Raw genomic sequence first — 14,993 nt, 5'->3', positions numbered from 1 at the left:
GATGCGCATAAGAAACAGATCTTATATCACCATCAACTGGGACCGAAACAAATCTCATATCTTCAAAAAAATAAAGAGACTCCTATTTTGGACCATAAAGCTTAATGGTACTATTGTAATTCACTTAGCACTTTATCCTGAAGAAAACAAGCATTGGCAAAGCCAAAAGGTCTCACTTATGTAAGATCTATTGGCCTGATCAATGTTTTAGTCATGCTGCTCAGCGCATCCAATGTGCAAAATGGCTGAAAATAAAGGTATAAAAAGTGCTCTGACGCTGCTGCTGTGGCCCGCTGCTTCCTTGTGGTACTTTTTTTTCTTACGAGATGGCAGTAAGCAAAAAGGATGTGGGAGGGTTGGGAGAGACAGGGGTAACCAACAATGCTACAGGATGGTGTGGGAGGCGCAGGGAGGAGGTAGAGAGGGCCTGCAAACACATGGAGGGCCAGAGCACAGCCAGTTGAAGGACACTGGCAGTAGGCAGGAATCTGTACTTGGTCCATGCTTCATGGTACCCGACGAACAAAGGGAAGCAAGGCAACACCTCAGGAGGATAGGATTATGTCACCACAAAGAATCAATTTTTTAAAAGTACCATAATGAAGAAAGCATTGTATACACAAATAAATATAACACATTGTATATTAGGTTACCATAAAGAAATTTAGACTTGCATATAAAGATTTTTTTCATTAAAAATGCGTTGAGACAACAATTAAGGTGCGCGTGTTAACAAAGGCAAGGATTGTTACTAGTCTTATAGTTAGGTAAGAAAAGTGTATTTTTGGGGTTGGTTGGGAATAGGGGAACTGTGATGGCTGAGGTAAGCTGAAATGCATTAGCCTCATGAAATAATTAGTATCAGATGTTTGTTAGGGTCATAGAATGTCAACTGGCATTAGAAATCTTTAAAGTGAGTGAGAGTAGAAAACAGCTACATATTGAACTAGATTCTTCAAACCACAAATGGTGACGAAGCTGTATGGAATTTCGAACTTGAGCAGACACATGCAAATAGCAAAAGAAAATGACAACTAAACTCTGAAATGTACATTCTAAATTACAGAAAATGGCTGAAAGCTGCAGAAATGTGCAACATGGTTTATACACAAGATTCTGACCCTCCCATATGTAGAAGATGTAATTTACACTTCGTACAATGCCAGGAATGCAGACCCCCAGCATATCAAAGCAAAGACAGAAGAGCCTCAAAACATGTCTAAAAATGAAGGAAACATCCAAACATCTGGTGATCTCTGACCTGTAAAATTCCACAATCTTTACTTGGCAATTTTGGCTCGAACATTTAGGCAGGTATGATAAGCACATGAAATGCAATCTCACCTATGCAGTCAGGCAGGGCCCCTTACTCCATAGAAACCTGAAACACACAAAAAGATAAAGATCTTCTGTAATGTTGGTAAAAAGAATCAAAGTGCTCTAAAAATACCATCGTGGAAGGCGCGAAATCCAGATGGAAATCAGCCTACACCCTCGCCTCCTTCAGAAAACGTGAGCTGTTCTACCATCCTGATAATAGCGTTCTTCGATTTCTTGGAGCATAAGCATGCATCTGTTTGCATTATAGTTAGCTCACTGAATCCAGACGCAAGGAGAAACTTTGTGATTTTTGGAGCTCAAGCGCGGACTTTTATGTAGCTGAAAAACCATGTGTCTTATTGGATCAGAGCTAGATATGCACTCTACTTGTCTTTGGAATCCAGGGGACCCGGGTTCTAAACCCAGCTTCACTCTCTTTACCACTAAGCTGTATTATTACTGGCAAATCAAAGTTATAAAAACAGCGATAGACTCCAATATTACGGGCTCTTATTAACAACTACAAATTTACACACCAATAACCCAGTGAAATGAAGATGATTCAAAGGAATTAAAGAAGATCCTTTATTTACTCGAAGAGCACAGTACATGTAATCCAGCAAGATCAACATCAAGGAGTAACTGATCCTTACAAAGGATGCACATCAACATGACATGTATAACATTCTACATTCAGTAATGACATAACTTAGAATGAGTATGATTAAAGGAACAGTGCAATAAGTAAGAACACAACACATTCCCCTTTCTAATAATAAAAGAAAAATGAAAGAAAAAGAAAACTACATACATTAAGTGGATCGAAACTTTTCCAATCAAATATAAAATAAAAGAAAAAACTACTACCTATAGTTTGTGATAAAACCCTTAACTATTGTTAGTGATGTGATCTTTGAGCCACAAAGGAACCACCCTCTTCCTTGAGGAATGGCGGAGAGTAGGATCCTCACCAGTAACCAAACAATCTTCCATAGGAGTGACAACCGAATCCTCAGAGATGTTGCTAGGAGACTCTAAGTTATCACTTTCAGAAACAACCACACTAGAATTAGGGATATCACACGAACTAGAACAACTAACCACTCCAGAATTGTTAAATAAATTATCGTTGCCACTAGAGTCATCGACATCCAAATCTTCTGGTTTCCAAAGGGTGTTAGGAAAATCAGGCCTAGAAGAACAACTCAGATTACATCTGGCAACTCTACTTAAATTCCAAACTTTCCCATTGCTAAGTTTAACAGAATTCTTTAAAATTTCCATTACTTGGAAAGGTTCAGAAAAGGTAGACTCACCTTTCTGTACCTTAAAAGATTTTTTTATTCTAACCCAATCACCAACATTTATCTTAACCTCTTTTGATCCATGCTTCAAATCATGATATTTTTTACTTTTGTCATGGACCTGTACCAACCGTGCCTTAACTAAATCCTTAGAATAGGGCTCAATGTCTCCTGAAAATAACCAAGTAGGGATAGTTTTAGAACGTGGGTTCCTACCTTTCATTAAGACAAAAGGGGAAACACCAGTAGAATCATTAACAGTAATACGATAATTCCAAACAAATTTCCCAACTTGAGTTGGCCAATCCAGATTATTACTAATAGAAAGTTGAATAGTATTCTTCAATACCCTGTTAAAACGTTCTACAACTCCGTTACCACCAGGATTATAAAGAGAAGTTGTTCTATGCCTAATACCAAGTTTACTGAAATATCTTTTCGCTTTTACAGATAAGAACTGAACATCATTATCGGTGAGAATGCAAGAAGGAATTCCCTCAGTAACAAAAGTTTCATCCAGGAAACTTAAAACAGAATCTGTATCTGCTCTCTCTACCACCTTAACCACCGGCCATTTGGAAAACAAATCAATGAGGACAATTAAATACCGATGAGAACCATCCTGATCTTGAATAGGACCCATAATGTCCACCGCAACAGATTCCCAAGTAGACTCAGGAGGAGAACACTCCAACATAGGAGGACGAAAGGTACGCAAGGTTTTGTCTGCAGAAGCACAAATGACACAATCTCTAACAATCTTTTGTATTTGAGAATCACAACCAGGCCACCAGAATAAATTCTTTACCAAAGATTTGGATCTCACAATCCCAGGGTGACCTTCATGGCAAAGTTCAATGATTCCTTCACGCAAACCACCAGGAGGAACGATTTTTTCACCCCTTAATAAAGTCTCATGAGCAACAGAGAGTTCAGACCTAACCTCCCAAAAAGGTCTTAAAATATCATCCAACACATCTTTTTTATCTGGCCAACCCTCAACTGTGTAGGAAATTACCTTCTGTAAACATTCATCAGCCAAGTACTCATTATTTCATTCTTCCTTGCTGAAGGCTGAAAGACCTTCATCATGAACATATGCTATTTGTAATTCATTCCAATCATTATTATCAACTTCCTCTAACATTACAGGCATCCTTGACAGAAAATCGGCAAGAACGTTGCTTTTACCTGGCACATAAACAATCTTGTAAATGAAATTCTGTAACCTCATAGAAATCCTAGCCAGGCGAGCAGAAGCATTGATAACCCCTTCGGTAGTCAAAATCTTTACCAATGGCTTGTGGTCGCTGCGTAATAAACACATTTTACCCCAAACGAAAGATTTGAAATGATCTAGCGCCCAAGCACAAGCTAAGGCCTCCCTTTCTATTATAGGGTACTTTTCTTCACAAGGAGAAAGAGATCTTGAGGCATAGGCTATTACATTTTCCTTCCCTTTCTCATCTATTTGCACCAAAACAGCTCCAAGACCCTTGTTACTAGCATCAGTAGTAATCACATTCTCCAAAGATAGATCGAAACTGTGTAGAGCAGTGGTTTGGGCAATAGCGTTCTTAATATTCTTGAAATCTTCATTACAAGATTTAGACCATTCAAACTTCACACCCTTCTTTAAAAGTTGTCGAATATTATATGAAACACTCGCAAAATTAGGAACATACTTAGAGCAAAACTCAGCCATTCCTAAGAATGACTTAATGTCATCTTTACTTGTAGGAACAGGAGCCTCGGAGATAGCTGAAACCAAAGAAGGTTTAGGTTTAACCCCCTCAGCATCAATGATATGGCCTAGATAAGTTACACTCTTCTGAGCAAATTTACATTTAGAATGTTCAACGGTAAGGCCCTTGCTTTCAAGAATATTCAAAACTTTATGTAGTCTTGACAAATGCTTATTTTCATCATCTCCAAAAACAAGAATGTCACCTTGAAAAAATCTGACACCTTTTTCTCCCTTAAATAATTGGTACATTAGTCGTTGGAAAACTGCAGCCGCTGAAGCCAAGCCGAACGGCATGCGTTTATAACGGAAGCAACCAAAAGGTGTCACGAAGGATGTAAACTTCATTGATTCAGGGCACAGAGAAATCTGGTGGTACGCAGACGATAGGTCTATAGTAGAAAACCATTGTGCATTACCAATACTAGAAACCATCTCATTGATTTTAGGAAGTGGGAACTTGTCATCCACAATATTGTTGTTTAAATATCTCAGGTCTACACACAATCTGATTTTACCATTGCTACGTCTCGCGACGACAATTGGCGAAACCCATTCACTCGCCTCAATTGGCTCAATAATGTCAGTAGAAACAAGTTTATCCAGCTCTTTACTGACTTCATCTCTCACTAAGATAGGCACATTTCTACACTTGTGTACCTTTGGACAAGCATCATCCTTCAATATAATCTTATGTTCAAAACCAATTAAATTTCCCAAAGTTTTACTAAAAACTTTCGGAAATTTCTTTAAAATACCATCAGTAACAACCGAACTATCATCTACTACTAGAACTTGTTCTTTACTATTTGGATCTAAGATAATGTGAAGTTGTTTTTGGTCAAACCACCCTAAAACAGGTGGTCCTTTCTTAGAAATGTAAAGCTTTCCTCTACACTCTCTATCCTTGAACCTGAAAACAAACCAACGAAAACCCAGGATAGAAATAGGTTCTCCCATATAACCTTCAGGGTGGATATCTGATGGCAATAACTTTTCACCAACATGTTGGATAAAAGAAGATTTCCACATTTCTTCATTAACAATGGTATAAGGTGAGCCCAAATCAGCATAGATTTTGACAACTACTCCCCCAATACTCATTGTACAAATAGGTTTGTTAACCATGTCTTCATCTCTTATTCTTAAAACTAACTTATCATAAACATTCATTACTAGATTATCCTCTATGTCGTTCTCAAGGTTTTCTTCCTCATCAATGTCATTCACAAAATTTACTTTACTCTTCTTTTTCCTGTTGCATGCTTTTGTCAAATGACCTTTCAAACCACAACTAGAACATTTAGCTTTCAGGCCAGGACATCCTTTGAAATCAGCCAAATGCTCTAAACTGTTGCATCTGTAACATTTAGGTTTAAAATTCGAGGAAGATTGAGTATGTTTAGTTGAAAAAGATTTGTTGTTAGAACCAAAAGATTGCCTAGAGTTATAGCTAAACCTCTTCTTATCAGTAGCATTCACTTTGTCAACTACTTCATTAGTCAGTGCACTATTATCATTCTTTATCACATTCGCGCACCTGCCAGACATTTCTGCTTTGCGTGCAATGGCAAGAATATCATCTAAAGGAGAATCTCCATTTATCCATAACCTATCCTGTATGGAAGCATTGTAAGAATGCATAACAATTTGGTCTCTAATTAACTCCTCTTGTAGTACACCAAATTTGCAATCCAATGACAATTTTTTAAGATCAGCAAGAAAATGGTCAATGTTTTCATCTTTAGTCTGTTTCCTAGAGAAAAATGTATACCTCGTTACGCCAATACACACTTTAGGAGCAAAGTAAGTGTCTAAATGTAAAAGAGCTAACATATAAGCATTCAAATCCCCAGGAAAAGAGGGTTTAGTCATGGTTTCATATACTTTTAGTCCAACAGGACCTAAGGAATGAAGAAGAAGTCTCTTTTTTTGAGCATGAGACATTTTTCCATCCTCATCTAAGGCATCTATATAATTACAGAAATATGGCTTCCACTCCAACCATTTAAGTGGTGGTTCATTGCCAGATACCCAAAATGCCTGAGGAGGACTAATGTTATAATTAGGCTGAGTCATTGTAAAATATGAAACCTAACAAATCAATTTAAATAAAAATGTTGAGTGATGCTGGACTAAGTACTTTAAGTATTAATAGCAAGAAAGCTAGTGCACAAACAATAATCAACTTATAATATGCTTATAGTGGTTCAATAATGTAAAACGCTAATTTAAGTCATCAACATTGTTTGAATAAAATAATAAACAAAAATAAGAAAAAATGGAGAAAGGTGTGCGAATCACCGTAGGTGGTAACACGCTGATGAGAGTGTGAAAGGTGTGCGAATCACCGCTGATGGTAATGCGCAGATGAAGTAAATGTGCAAACTTCCTCACGATTGTTTAAATTCCCCTTCAAGTCTCTCACGAAGAACTCCGTGTCTTCTTTCGACTTCAAGTTTACTTAAGATGGCCGCCGAAACGTGTGACGTCACACGCAAATACCCATAATTCCAAGCGGAGCGTCAGTCATCACAGCGTCGAATTCTGTGTCTCGAAGATGGAACAGAAGGAAGAAGCTGACGGTAGTCACGAAGAATCCATAAACAAGGTGATTATTTTTGAAAAGGAAATGGTGCGAGCTGTTGAGCGAGCAGAAGTGCATGTGACTTGTGACATGTTGAAGGCAAAACGGCAAACGGTAAAACGCTTTGTTTCCTTAACATCAAAAGTCACACAATTTCCACAAATCCACTCGTATTTAAAGCCAAGTCAATAAATTCGATAATAAAAACGCTTGAAATATTTAAAACGTAGCAATTTCTTAAAGTACAGCGCTACGAAGGAGTTCAATAAAAAAGGCTCAAGCACCCAAAAGTTAATTTAAAAAAAATAGTTAACAAGTAATTGATATATTCACCAAAACAGCAAATGTCCTTTCCAGTCCGTATGTCCTTCCCAGTCCAATTGAAATAATATGGAACCACAAAAAAAAATTATTATTAAATCAGGTTAAAAATATCCCACGTAGGTTCTGCTCTTCGAATCCCGTCGCCAGTGAAATGAAGATGATTCAAAGGAATTAAAGAAGATCCTTTATTCACTCGAAGAGCACAGTACATGTAATCCAGCAAGATCAACATCAAGGAGTAACTGATCCTTACAAAGGATGCACATCAACATGACATGTATAACATTCTACATTCAGTAATGACATAACTTAGAATGAGTATGATTAAAGGAACAGTGCAATAAGTAAGAACACAACACCCAGGAAAAGTAGGGGGTAAAAGAAGCAACATGGGGAGGACAAAAAGGCAAAATAAACACAGAGGAACACGTGCACGTGGATAAGCACACGGGGGAGGGGAGCAAACAGGGACTTGCAGCAGCACAAGCAGGGAAGAGATATACATGAGGGAGACTGGAAAACACTTGCAGAAAATAAGTGACTCTCTAATACACACACCAAGCAAACAACACACATGGCAAATGGGCAGTGCTCTGTGAGAGACAAACTCAAGGTCGAGAAAAGGGGACACGACTAAAAACCAGCCAAGTGAGAGTAACAAGGAAAACCAACCAGCAGTAAGCACCGGGTGGGCTCTGAGTCCCTCTATGTACAAGGCAAATTACAATATGCCTTTTAAGACAGTCCAAGATAATAACCCTGATTAGCGAGGCATCCTGGTTGCACCAAATGGAACCCCTAAGTATCAGAGTCCAGTTCAATAGTGTCCACTGCTTACGGCAGGGCCAATTCCTCATAAATAGCATAGTGAGGAGACACGAACAGCACTTCAAGCATATGTCTGCAGATCCTGTTTTCCTCCGCCTGTTTTTCTTTGTTAGCGTTATACCCCCACAATGAAGAACCATAAATGAGGATCAGTACTCTTCTTGATATAGATCTCAACAGTAGCCGCCACTGGCCTACTTCCTATCTTTGACGCCAAACTAAAAAGAAACCCAGCGGAATTACAGGACTTCAGGCATCTCTGTTTTAGAAAGGGAGTCCAAGACCCTCGTGAGTCAAAGGTGACCCCCAAATAAGGGAATTCACGAGTTGGTCCCAGAGTGGTACCCTATAATGCAAAACAAAACAATTTTACATTTGTTCGCCCACAGGGCATTCCAAACGTTTTGGCAAGGTTTGAGTCATTCCAAATTCTTCATAAAATCAACATAATAATTAATTTAAGCCTACAGGTTCAGTGTTCAGGATATTAAGATGGCAACAGGACAACTGAGCCACCCCTTCCCTTCATTGTTGGCGGGTCCCCATCCCTGCTCCCAGAGCCATCTCCAGGTCGTTAAGATACAAAACAATCAGGATTGCGGCAAGGATGCAGCCCTGCCGAACCCCACATCCCAGACGAAAACTTTTATGCATTTATCATTATGCCCAAATCTAATGCATGCACTTTGGTCATAGTAATTGTAATTGCATTTATAGTGTTGACTACTCCTGACGAGGCGTTGAAACGCTTTTCAGCAAGTAGCACACTACTCCGGACCCCAAAAAGGATTAGTGGTGAATTCTCATAGGGAAATATGAAATTAATTTGAGTGGTGGACATGTGAGTCTGTTATTTAAATTGAAAAAGGATAGTGGAGGGATACAAGAGATGGGTTTACATTTATATAGTACCCCTGATAAGGCGTCAAAGCACTTTCAGCGAGTAGCACGTTACTCCGGAACCCAAACCGGATCAGTGGTAAATTAATCTAAGGAAAATATTAAATTAATTTGAGCTGTAGACATGAGAGTCTGTTAATTGGATTGGAAAGGTTAGTGGAGGCATAAAAGAGGGAAGGGTCTATAAACGGTTTATTGGGAGACCATAGTAACAGGAGAAGGTTTGGGATGGTGGAAGAGTCAGAGGGAAGAGTTAAGAAATACATGTTTGGGAGAACTGATTAGTAAAAAAGGAGATCATACAAGGAGGGGTAGAGGAGGGAACAGTCTAGAAAGGGTTTTATTTGGGGATTATAGTAAATATATATTTAAAGTCAGAAAGTGAAGTTACAGGATACAATGAGAGAGGTATAGGGTGAGATATAGGGTAGTGCACTGGAAATGTTGAATTAGGGTAAAGTAATAAATATAAAGATACATAAGTACATGGAATGTATATATGTATAAGGAAGGTAATATATGTAGCTTTAAGTTGTATTTAATAAACTCGGACTTTCAACTGTTGCTGTACTTTAAGTTAATTTATTTGTTTATAAATTCAACAGTGAAGCAATTGTAGAAGGCCAGTGTTACCGGTTCTACAGGCAGTAGCCAAAGTGTTCCAAACTTCCTGCTTGAACTCTGCCTTCCTTCTGCGGATGGCTAACTGATGTGCTTCGTACAAGACACAATCTCGGCTGGGGCCCGTGGGCTCGCTTTCAAAGTCTGATATAGGCAATGAGTGGCATCCATACAGGTCATATCTAACCAGGAGTGGGCAAAGAAATAAGAAGGGGGGAATCGACTTCATCAAACAACTCTCAATAGTGGACACTAAAAGGTCAAAGACATGGGTCCTGCTGGCAGAATCAATAGTTAGGCACAAGCAATCGAAAGGCGAACACAATTTTTCCACCCAGGGCCTGCAGACAACTTCCTGCATTTTAGCAGACTTTCAAACCAGGCTAAGCCCATCACGGCTTGGCAGAAGATGAACCCCCCTATACCCGCCCCCCCGCCAACATCAATAGCCTGCGAGCAAGGCTTTGGACAAGGCATGGAGCAGAAAGAGATTTGTGGTTGCTGTGAGGACGAGAGATAACATTACCATCTCCCAAGCACCAAATAAGGTTCCTACTAAAAAAAATGTAATCAATAACTGACGAGCCTGTACTCCCAACAAAGGATGGTAGTGTTGGACAATGGGAGGCAACCCTTTCGAAAACATTGTATAAATCATGCCTGGCAAAATAGGAGGATAGCGACTGGCCTCTGCTATCGCTAGGGCAGGACAGGGTGTCCGAAGAAATAGTTGCAAAGGCAGAGAGTTCTAAATCAGACTAACCGCCCTCCTCTGAACCCAGTTTGGCGTTGAAATCCCAGCCAGGAAAATGTTAAAAACCTCCATCATGAAGAGTATAGCTAGGTTCCAAAACACAAATGAAATCAAAAAGAGAAACACAATTAGGAATAAACCGTGTAGAAAAAGTATCATTATAAAAATTGATAAGCACAAAAGTAAAATACTTTGACCACTTGAGCAGGAATGTTTGAATTACCCTATTATGCGAGGGGATTGGCAAAATGGTACCAGCAGAAGTTTTAACCAGACTGCCAACCCCACTAGAGACCTACCCATTCCTGATTAAACAGTAGGGACTGAGTGACAAATGATGTCATCACAAAATAGCTCCTTTGTGGCCCAGGTCTTCTGTAAAATAACAATATTATAAGAAAAAACAAGTCCAGCCAAGTCTTGTCCCAGATTTAGGCAGCAAGGTCAGCCACATTCCAGCTCAACAATATATCAACAATATACCCACTTTTATGTGAATTGTAAGCGTAGTTCCCATTCTTGGTATTTAAAATTTTTGAAAGTTCCACAACCTTTAATTTTCCTCTTCCTTTTACAGCCGCTCATCTCTTCAACCCTATATATAGTTTTTCCTTCATGCCAAAAGCTAGCAGGTATAAAATCTCCCATTATTCACCCAGTAACAGCAGCTCTCCCCTTTGTAAGGGTCTACCTATGTGCATGGTTACCTTTCTACAGGCAAGGATAAAGACACATATTTATGCTTTAAGACTGCAGAAGGTGCCTTATTGACTAATCACCCGGCAAGTCACGTGTGTGGAGGCCTGTGAAGGTGCAAACAATATGTCTCCTGCATGAAGAAAAGATGATGCAATAGCTGATGAGGTATTGGGGTTCTTAAGCGATTGGGGTCAGTGGTAATGTCTGACTGATCGTGCATTTGAGCGGATGAGTGGAACTACCAAGTAGGTTTTAGTATAGTTGGGCAATTGGTCTGAAAGGCAGGTCTCAGAGAGGTGGAGGCCGGAACAGCAAGGTTTTGGGGCTTGACAAGCCACCAGTTGAAAGAGCCTCCAGGTACACTCGAATAATGCAGCCCTTTTTCATTGAAAAGAGATAGAGAGAAGTTACTGGACGCAGGCACTGCCAGTTACCATTAAAGGCTACCAGTGCTCTTGAGTGACATACTGGGCCAATAGGGGAGTTTAAACTCCGTAGAAGGCCCCTACCTACTAGTGTGATGCAAAAGTCACTGTCTCATGCCTCTCCATTTACCAACTAGGAATCAATGGCAGAGGGCACAAGAGCAGTCAACTTGAGAGGGCCTCACGCCTGCTCACCATATGAACCTTGTCTCAATGGCTGCTCCTCCATGGCCTGGAATAGGTGTACCATTTGGGATGTTAGAGGTGTAGAAAAGAGTGATGTTGCACTGCTTGCATAAGTAAGCCATTAAGCGGAGAGCTCATGGGATAGACCTTTTGTGCTGAATGTCTAAGGAGTGTATACTGCATACAGAGAACACTAGAGGGCTTGATTCGTGTTGCCCAGCTGCAACTGGGGATGAAAATAAACTTTTGGAGTATGGCGCCACCCCCCATTCTGTGAGAGTACTTCTTCTGGGTGTGGTAGAGTACATGATGGGGCTTTTCCAGTCTACGAGATAAATGGAGGAACTTAGATTTCATATGAAGTATGCAATATCTTCCTAGTCTGGCTAGCAAGTGGAATGGAATGGAATGAGAATTTGTAGAGCGCGATGGCTACCCAGGGGCGTCCCAGCGCTGTAGAAAACTGGATAGTTGAGCAGAGGAGGGGGGCGTGGGGTTCGTAAGGAACAGAAGGGGTTAGGTGGGAGTTTTATTAAAAAGCCACGTTTTTAACAGCCTTCGAAAGGTAAGTAGGTTGGATTCTGACCTGATTGAAAGGGGAAGGGAATTCCAGATCTTGGCCAGATTGTAGGAGAGCGAGCGGCCTCCGCATCTAGCTCTTCTTATGCGTGGTACAAAAGTGAGGTGAGAGGTCGCGGATCTGAGGGGCCGGGAAGGGTGGTAGGCTTCTACCAAAGGCTGGTTTATGGCGGGGCCCGTTCCCCAGTAAGAGCGGTGTGCAACGCACATGCTCTTAAATTCTATCCTAGCACGCACAGGGAGCCAATGAAGGTCCTTCAGTCTCGCCTTGACTGAGGAGCGGCGGGGGAGGTTCAACAGGACTCTTGCCGCGCAGTTTTGAACAACTTGTAGTTTGGCGAGGGTGGACTGTGGGGCGCCAAGATATAGGGCGTTACCGCAGTCGAGACGTGACAAGATTAGTCCTTGGACCATGATCCGTCTTGAGTGAAGCGGGAGAAGGGGGAGAATCTTTCGGAGTAGTGTGCACACTTGGCAGACTTACAGAAAACCGATCCAAAATGAGTTGCAGCTCCAAGGGTGTGTAAAAGTAGTCTGTTCAATAAGAGCAAACCCAAGCACCATTAACAACTATATTAAAATAAAAACAGTATTACATATACCAACACCTTCCCCAGCATGTGCATACAACTGGACCACTCTCACAAAGAGAAGTGAGTTTAGTGTTAACTCACATGAATTTAGTTTCCGGAATATCTCAGGAGGTTCCTTTTCTAAGTAATCCACTTTTTTAACTTAAGACTCTATTCAGACCCTAGCACGTTATTCGAAAACTCAGAGGTAAATCAACTAAGCCTTGTATCATCACAATATAGTGCAGAAAAAATTGACTGAATGCTGAACAATGTCTAACACTCACCCCCAGTCAGAGATCTGGGCCTAAATCCATTGTTGTTTTACTCACCAAGACATTCCAGTTTGGACCCAGCTGTATGCAAATCAGTCTTGACCCTACTCCCAATGGGAACTGTACATACCGAACTGTCAGACCAGGTTTTGCCTGGACTGGAAACAAGCATCCTAGGAACGGTTTCGGGCTATCAACCTTAATCAGCCAGGATAGCTTGACTCCAGTGGCATGGCAAGCACGGAACCCACGTCTCGGCATCCCCGTCCCACTTTGTGTAACAAATGCAAAAAGAACAAAAGATGAACAGAATGCTGAACAATATCAAACACTCACCCCCAGTCAGAGTTCAGGGCCTAAATCCATTGTTTTTTGCACACCATTCAGTTGAGACCTAATCATATGCAAATGTCTTGAGCCTGCTCCCCGTAGAAACAGTCCGGCCCGAACTACCAGGCCACTTCCTGCCTGTTCTGGAACAAGGGCATGCTAGGACCGGTTTTGGGGCATCACCCCTCATCAGCCACGATAGCTGAATCCAGTGGCATGGTGAGTACGCGACCCACGTCTGGGTATACCCGTCCCACTTGGGGTGACAAATTCAAAAATAACAATTTATTGACGGAATGCTGAACAATGTCAAACACTATTCCCCAGTCAAAGATTTGGGCCTAAATCCATAATTTGTTTGCTCACCATGCCGCGCAGTTTGCACCCAGCCATATGCAAATCTGTCTTGACCACGCTCTCCATGGGAACATTCCAACCTGAACTGCCAGGCCAGGAGCACCCTATACCCTGAAACAAGCAGCATAGGACCGGTTTCGGGGTACGGGATGCTGTGGACATTACATAAGTGAGACTTTTCAGAGATCAAATCACAAAATGGCCCCATAGTTTGCGCAAGCGTGATTAGGCCAATGCAGGAGCCCTTATTGTAGATGATGGGTCAGAAATATACGGAGGCTGTTAGGCCCCAATAAACACCAGCCTAGCCCCTCCTTGAAAGGAGGTCACTCATTGGTCGGGATTGGCCTGGGCATGACGGATTCACCAATAGACAGGTGTGCGCACTCAGTGCTTCCACCTCTGCAGCCAGGGTGGAGTTTAATGTTTCACCGTAGTGTACTGAATAAACCAAAGGATGGCACAAAGGGACACTCGCGCGCAAGCTAGAAACGGACACTTGCACAGACTGCTCCAGTTTTCGTGCATCGTGTGGGCTGCAGACGTTAATACATGTCTGGACCAAGAATAAATAAATACCTGGTATAGTAAGGTTGTGCGCAAACATCTTAGGGAACAAAGATGAAAATGGTGACTTGAGCAGATGTGATAAATCTCAAGAGTGAAAACTATCCCAACATGAATCGAAGTAGTTAACAATGTGAGAGTTCACCTAAAGCCATATCCTACAGTCGAATATCACCTATAAATTAATAAACCTTTGAACAATCACCTGGTACTTAGAAACAAGGTGTGTACTGTAATAAGGAGCACAACGCTACAGGTTGTTCTTGGAAAAACGTTTCGCGATGGTAACAAACAACAAAGAATAGCCAATAGGAATTGTAACTCTGAGCTGTCAATTCCATCCCGAGATGAAACTAGATCACAGTTTAACAAGTAAATATAAAAGGGCGCGTTCAAATTATGAAGTTATGGGCACGTTATGTTACAGAGTCCTTATATGGCACAACGCCCACCGTCTGCAATTGACAGCTGGCGCAGTCTTAACATCTGGAATCTTGTAGCCTAACATGTGAGCAGAGCATAAGCATGTGGTATTAAACAAGATGAATTGTAAAATATGTTTAATTTATTAATAAATGGAACTTTGATATGTTTTTTTTAACCGCATAACCAAGCAGAGTT

The 14,993-nt window shown here is 40.9% G+C and overlaps 1 protein-coding gene across 1 annotated transcript in view; it reads right to left on the bottom strand.

Annotated features, from left to right (window-relative positions):
• Nucleotides 1–14,993, bottom strand: part of LOC147668304 (talin-2-like) — a 1,432,932-nt gene that overhangs the window by 1,118,398 nt on the left and 299,541 nt on the right. The window contains exon 3 of the mRNA XM_086948621.1: nt 1,345–1,381. The gene's annotated coding sequence lies outside the window, so the exon portion shown is untranslated. The remainder of the gene's footprint in view (nt 1–1,344; nt 1,382–14,993) is intronic.

The sequence above is a fragment of the Lissotriton vulgaris genome, unplaced genomic scaffold, assembly GCF_964263255.1.
Source record: "Lissotriton vulgaris unplaced genomic scaffold, aLisVul1.2 SCAFFOLD_325, whole genome shotgun sequence".
Classification (NCBI taxonomy): Eukaryota; Metazoa; Chordata; class Amphibia; order Caudata; family Salamandridae; genus Lissotriton; species Lissotriton vulgaris.
Note: the sequence above shows the minus strand (reverse complement) of the source record. Positions and strands in the feature narration are given on the sequence as shown.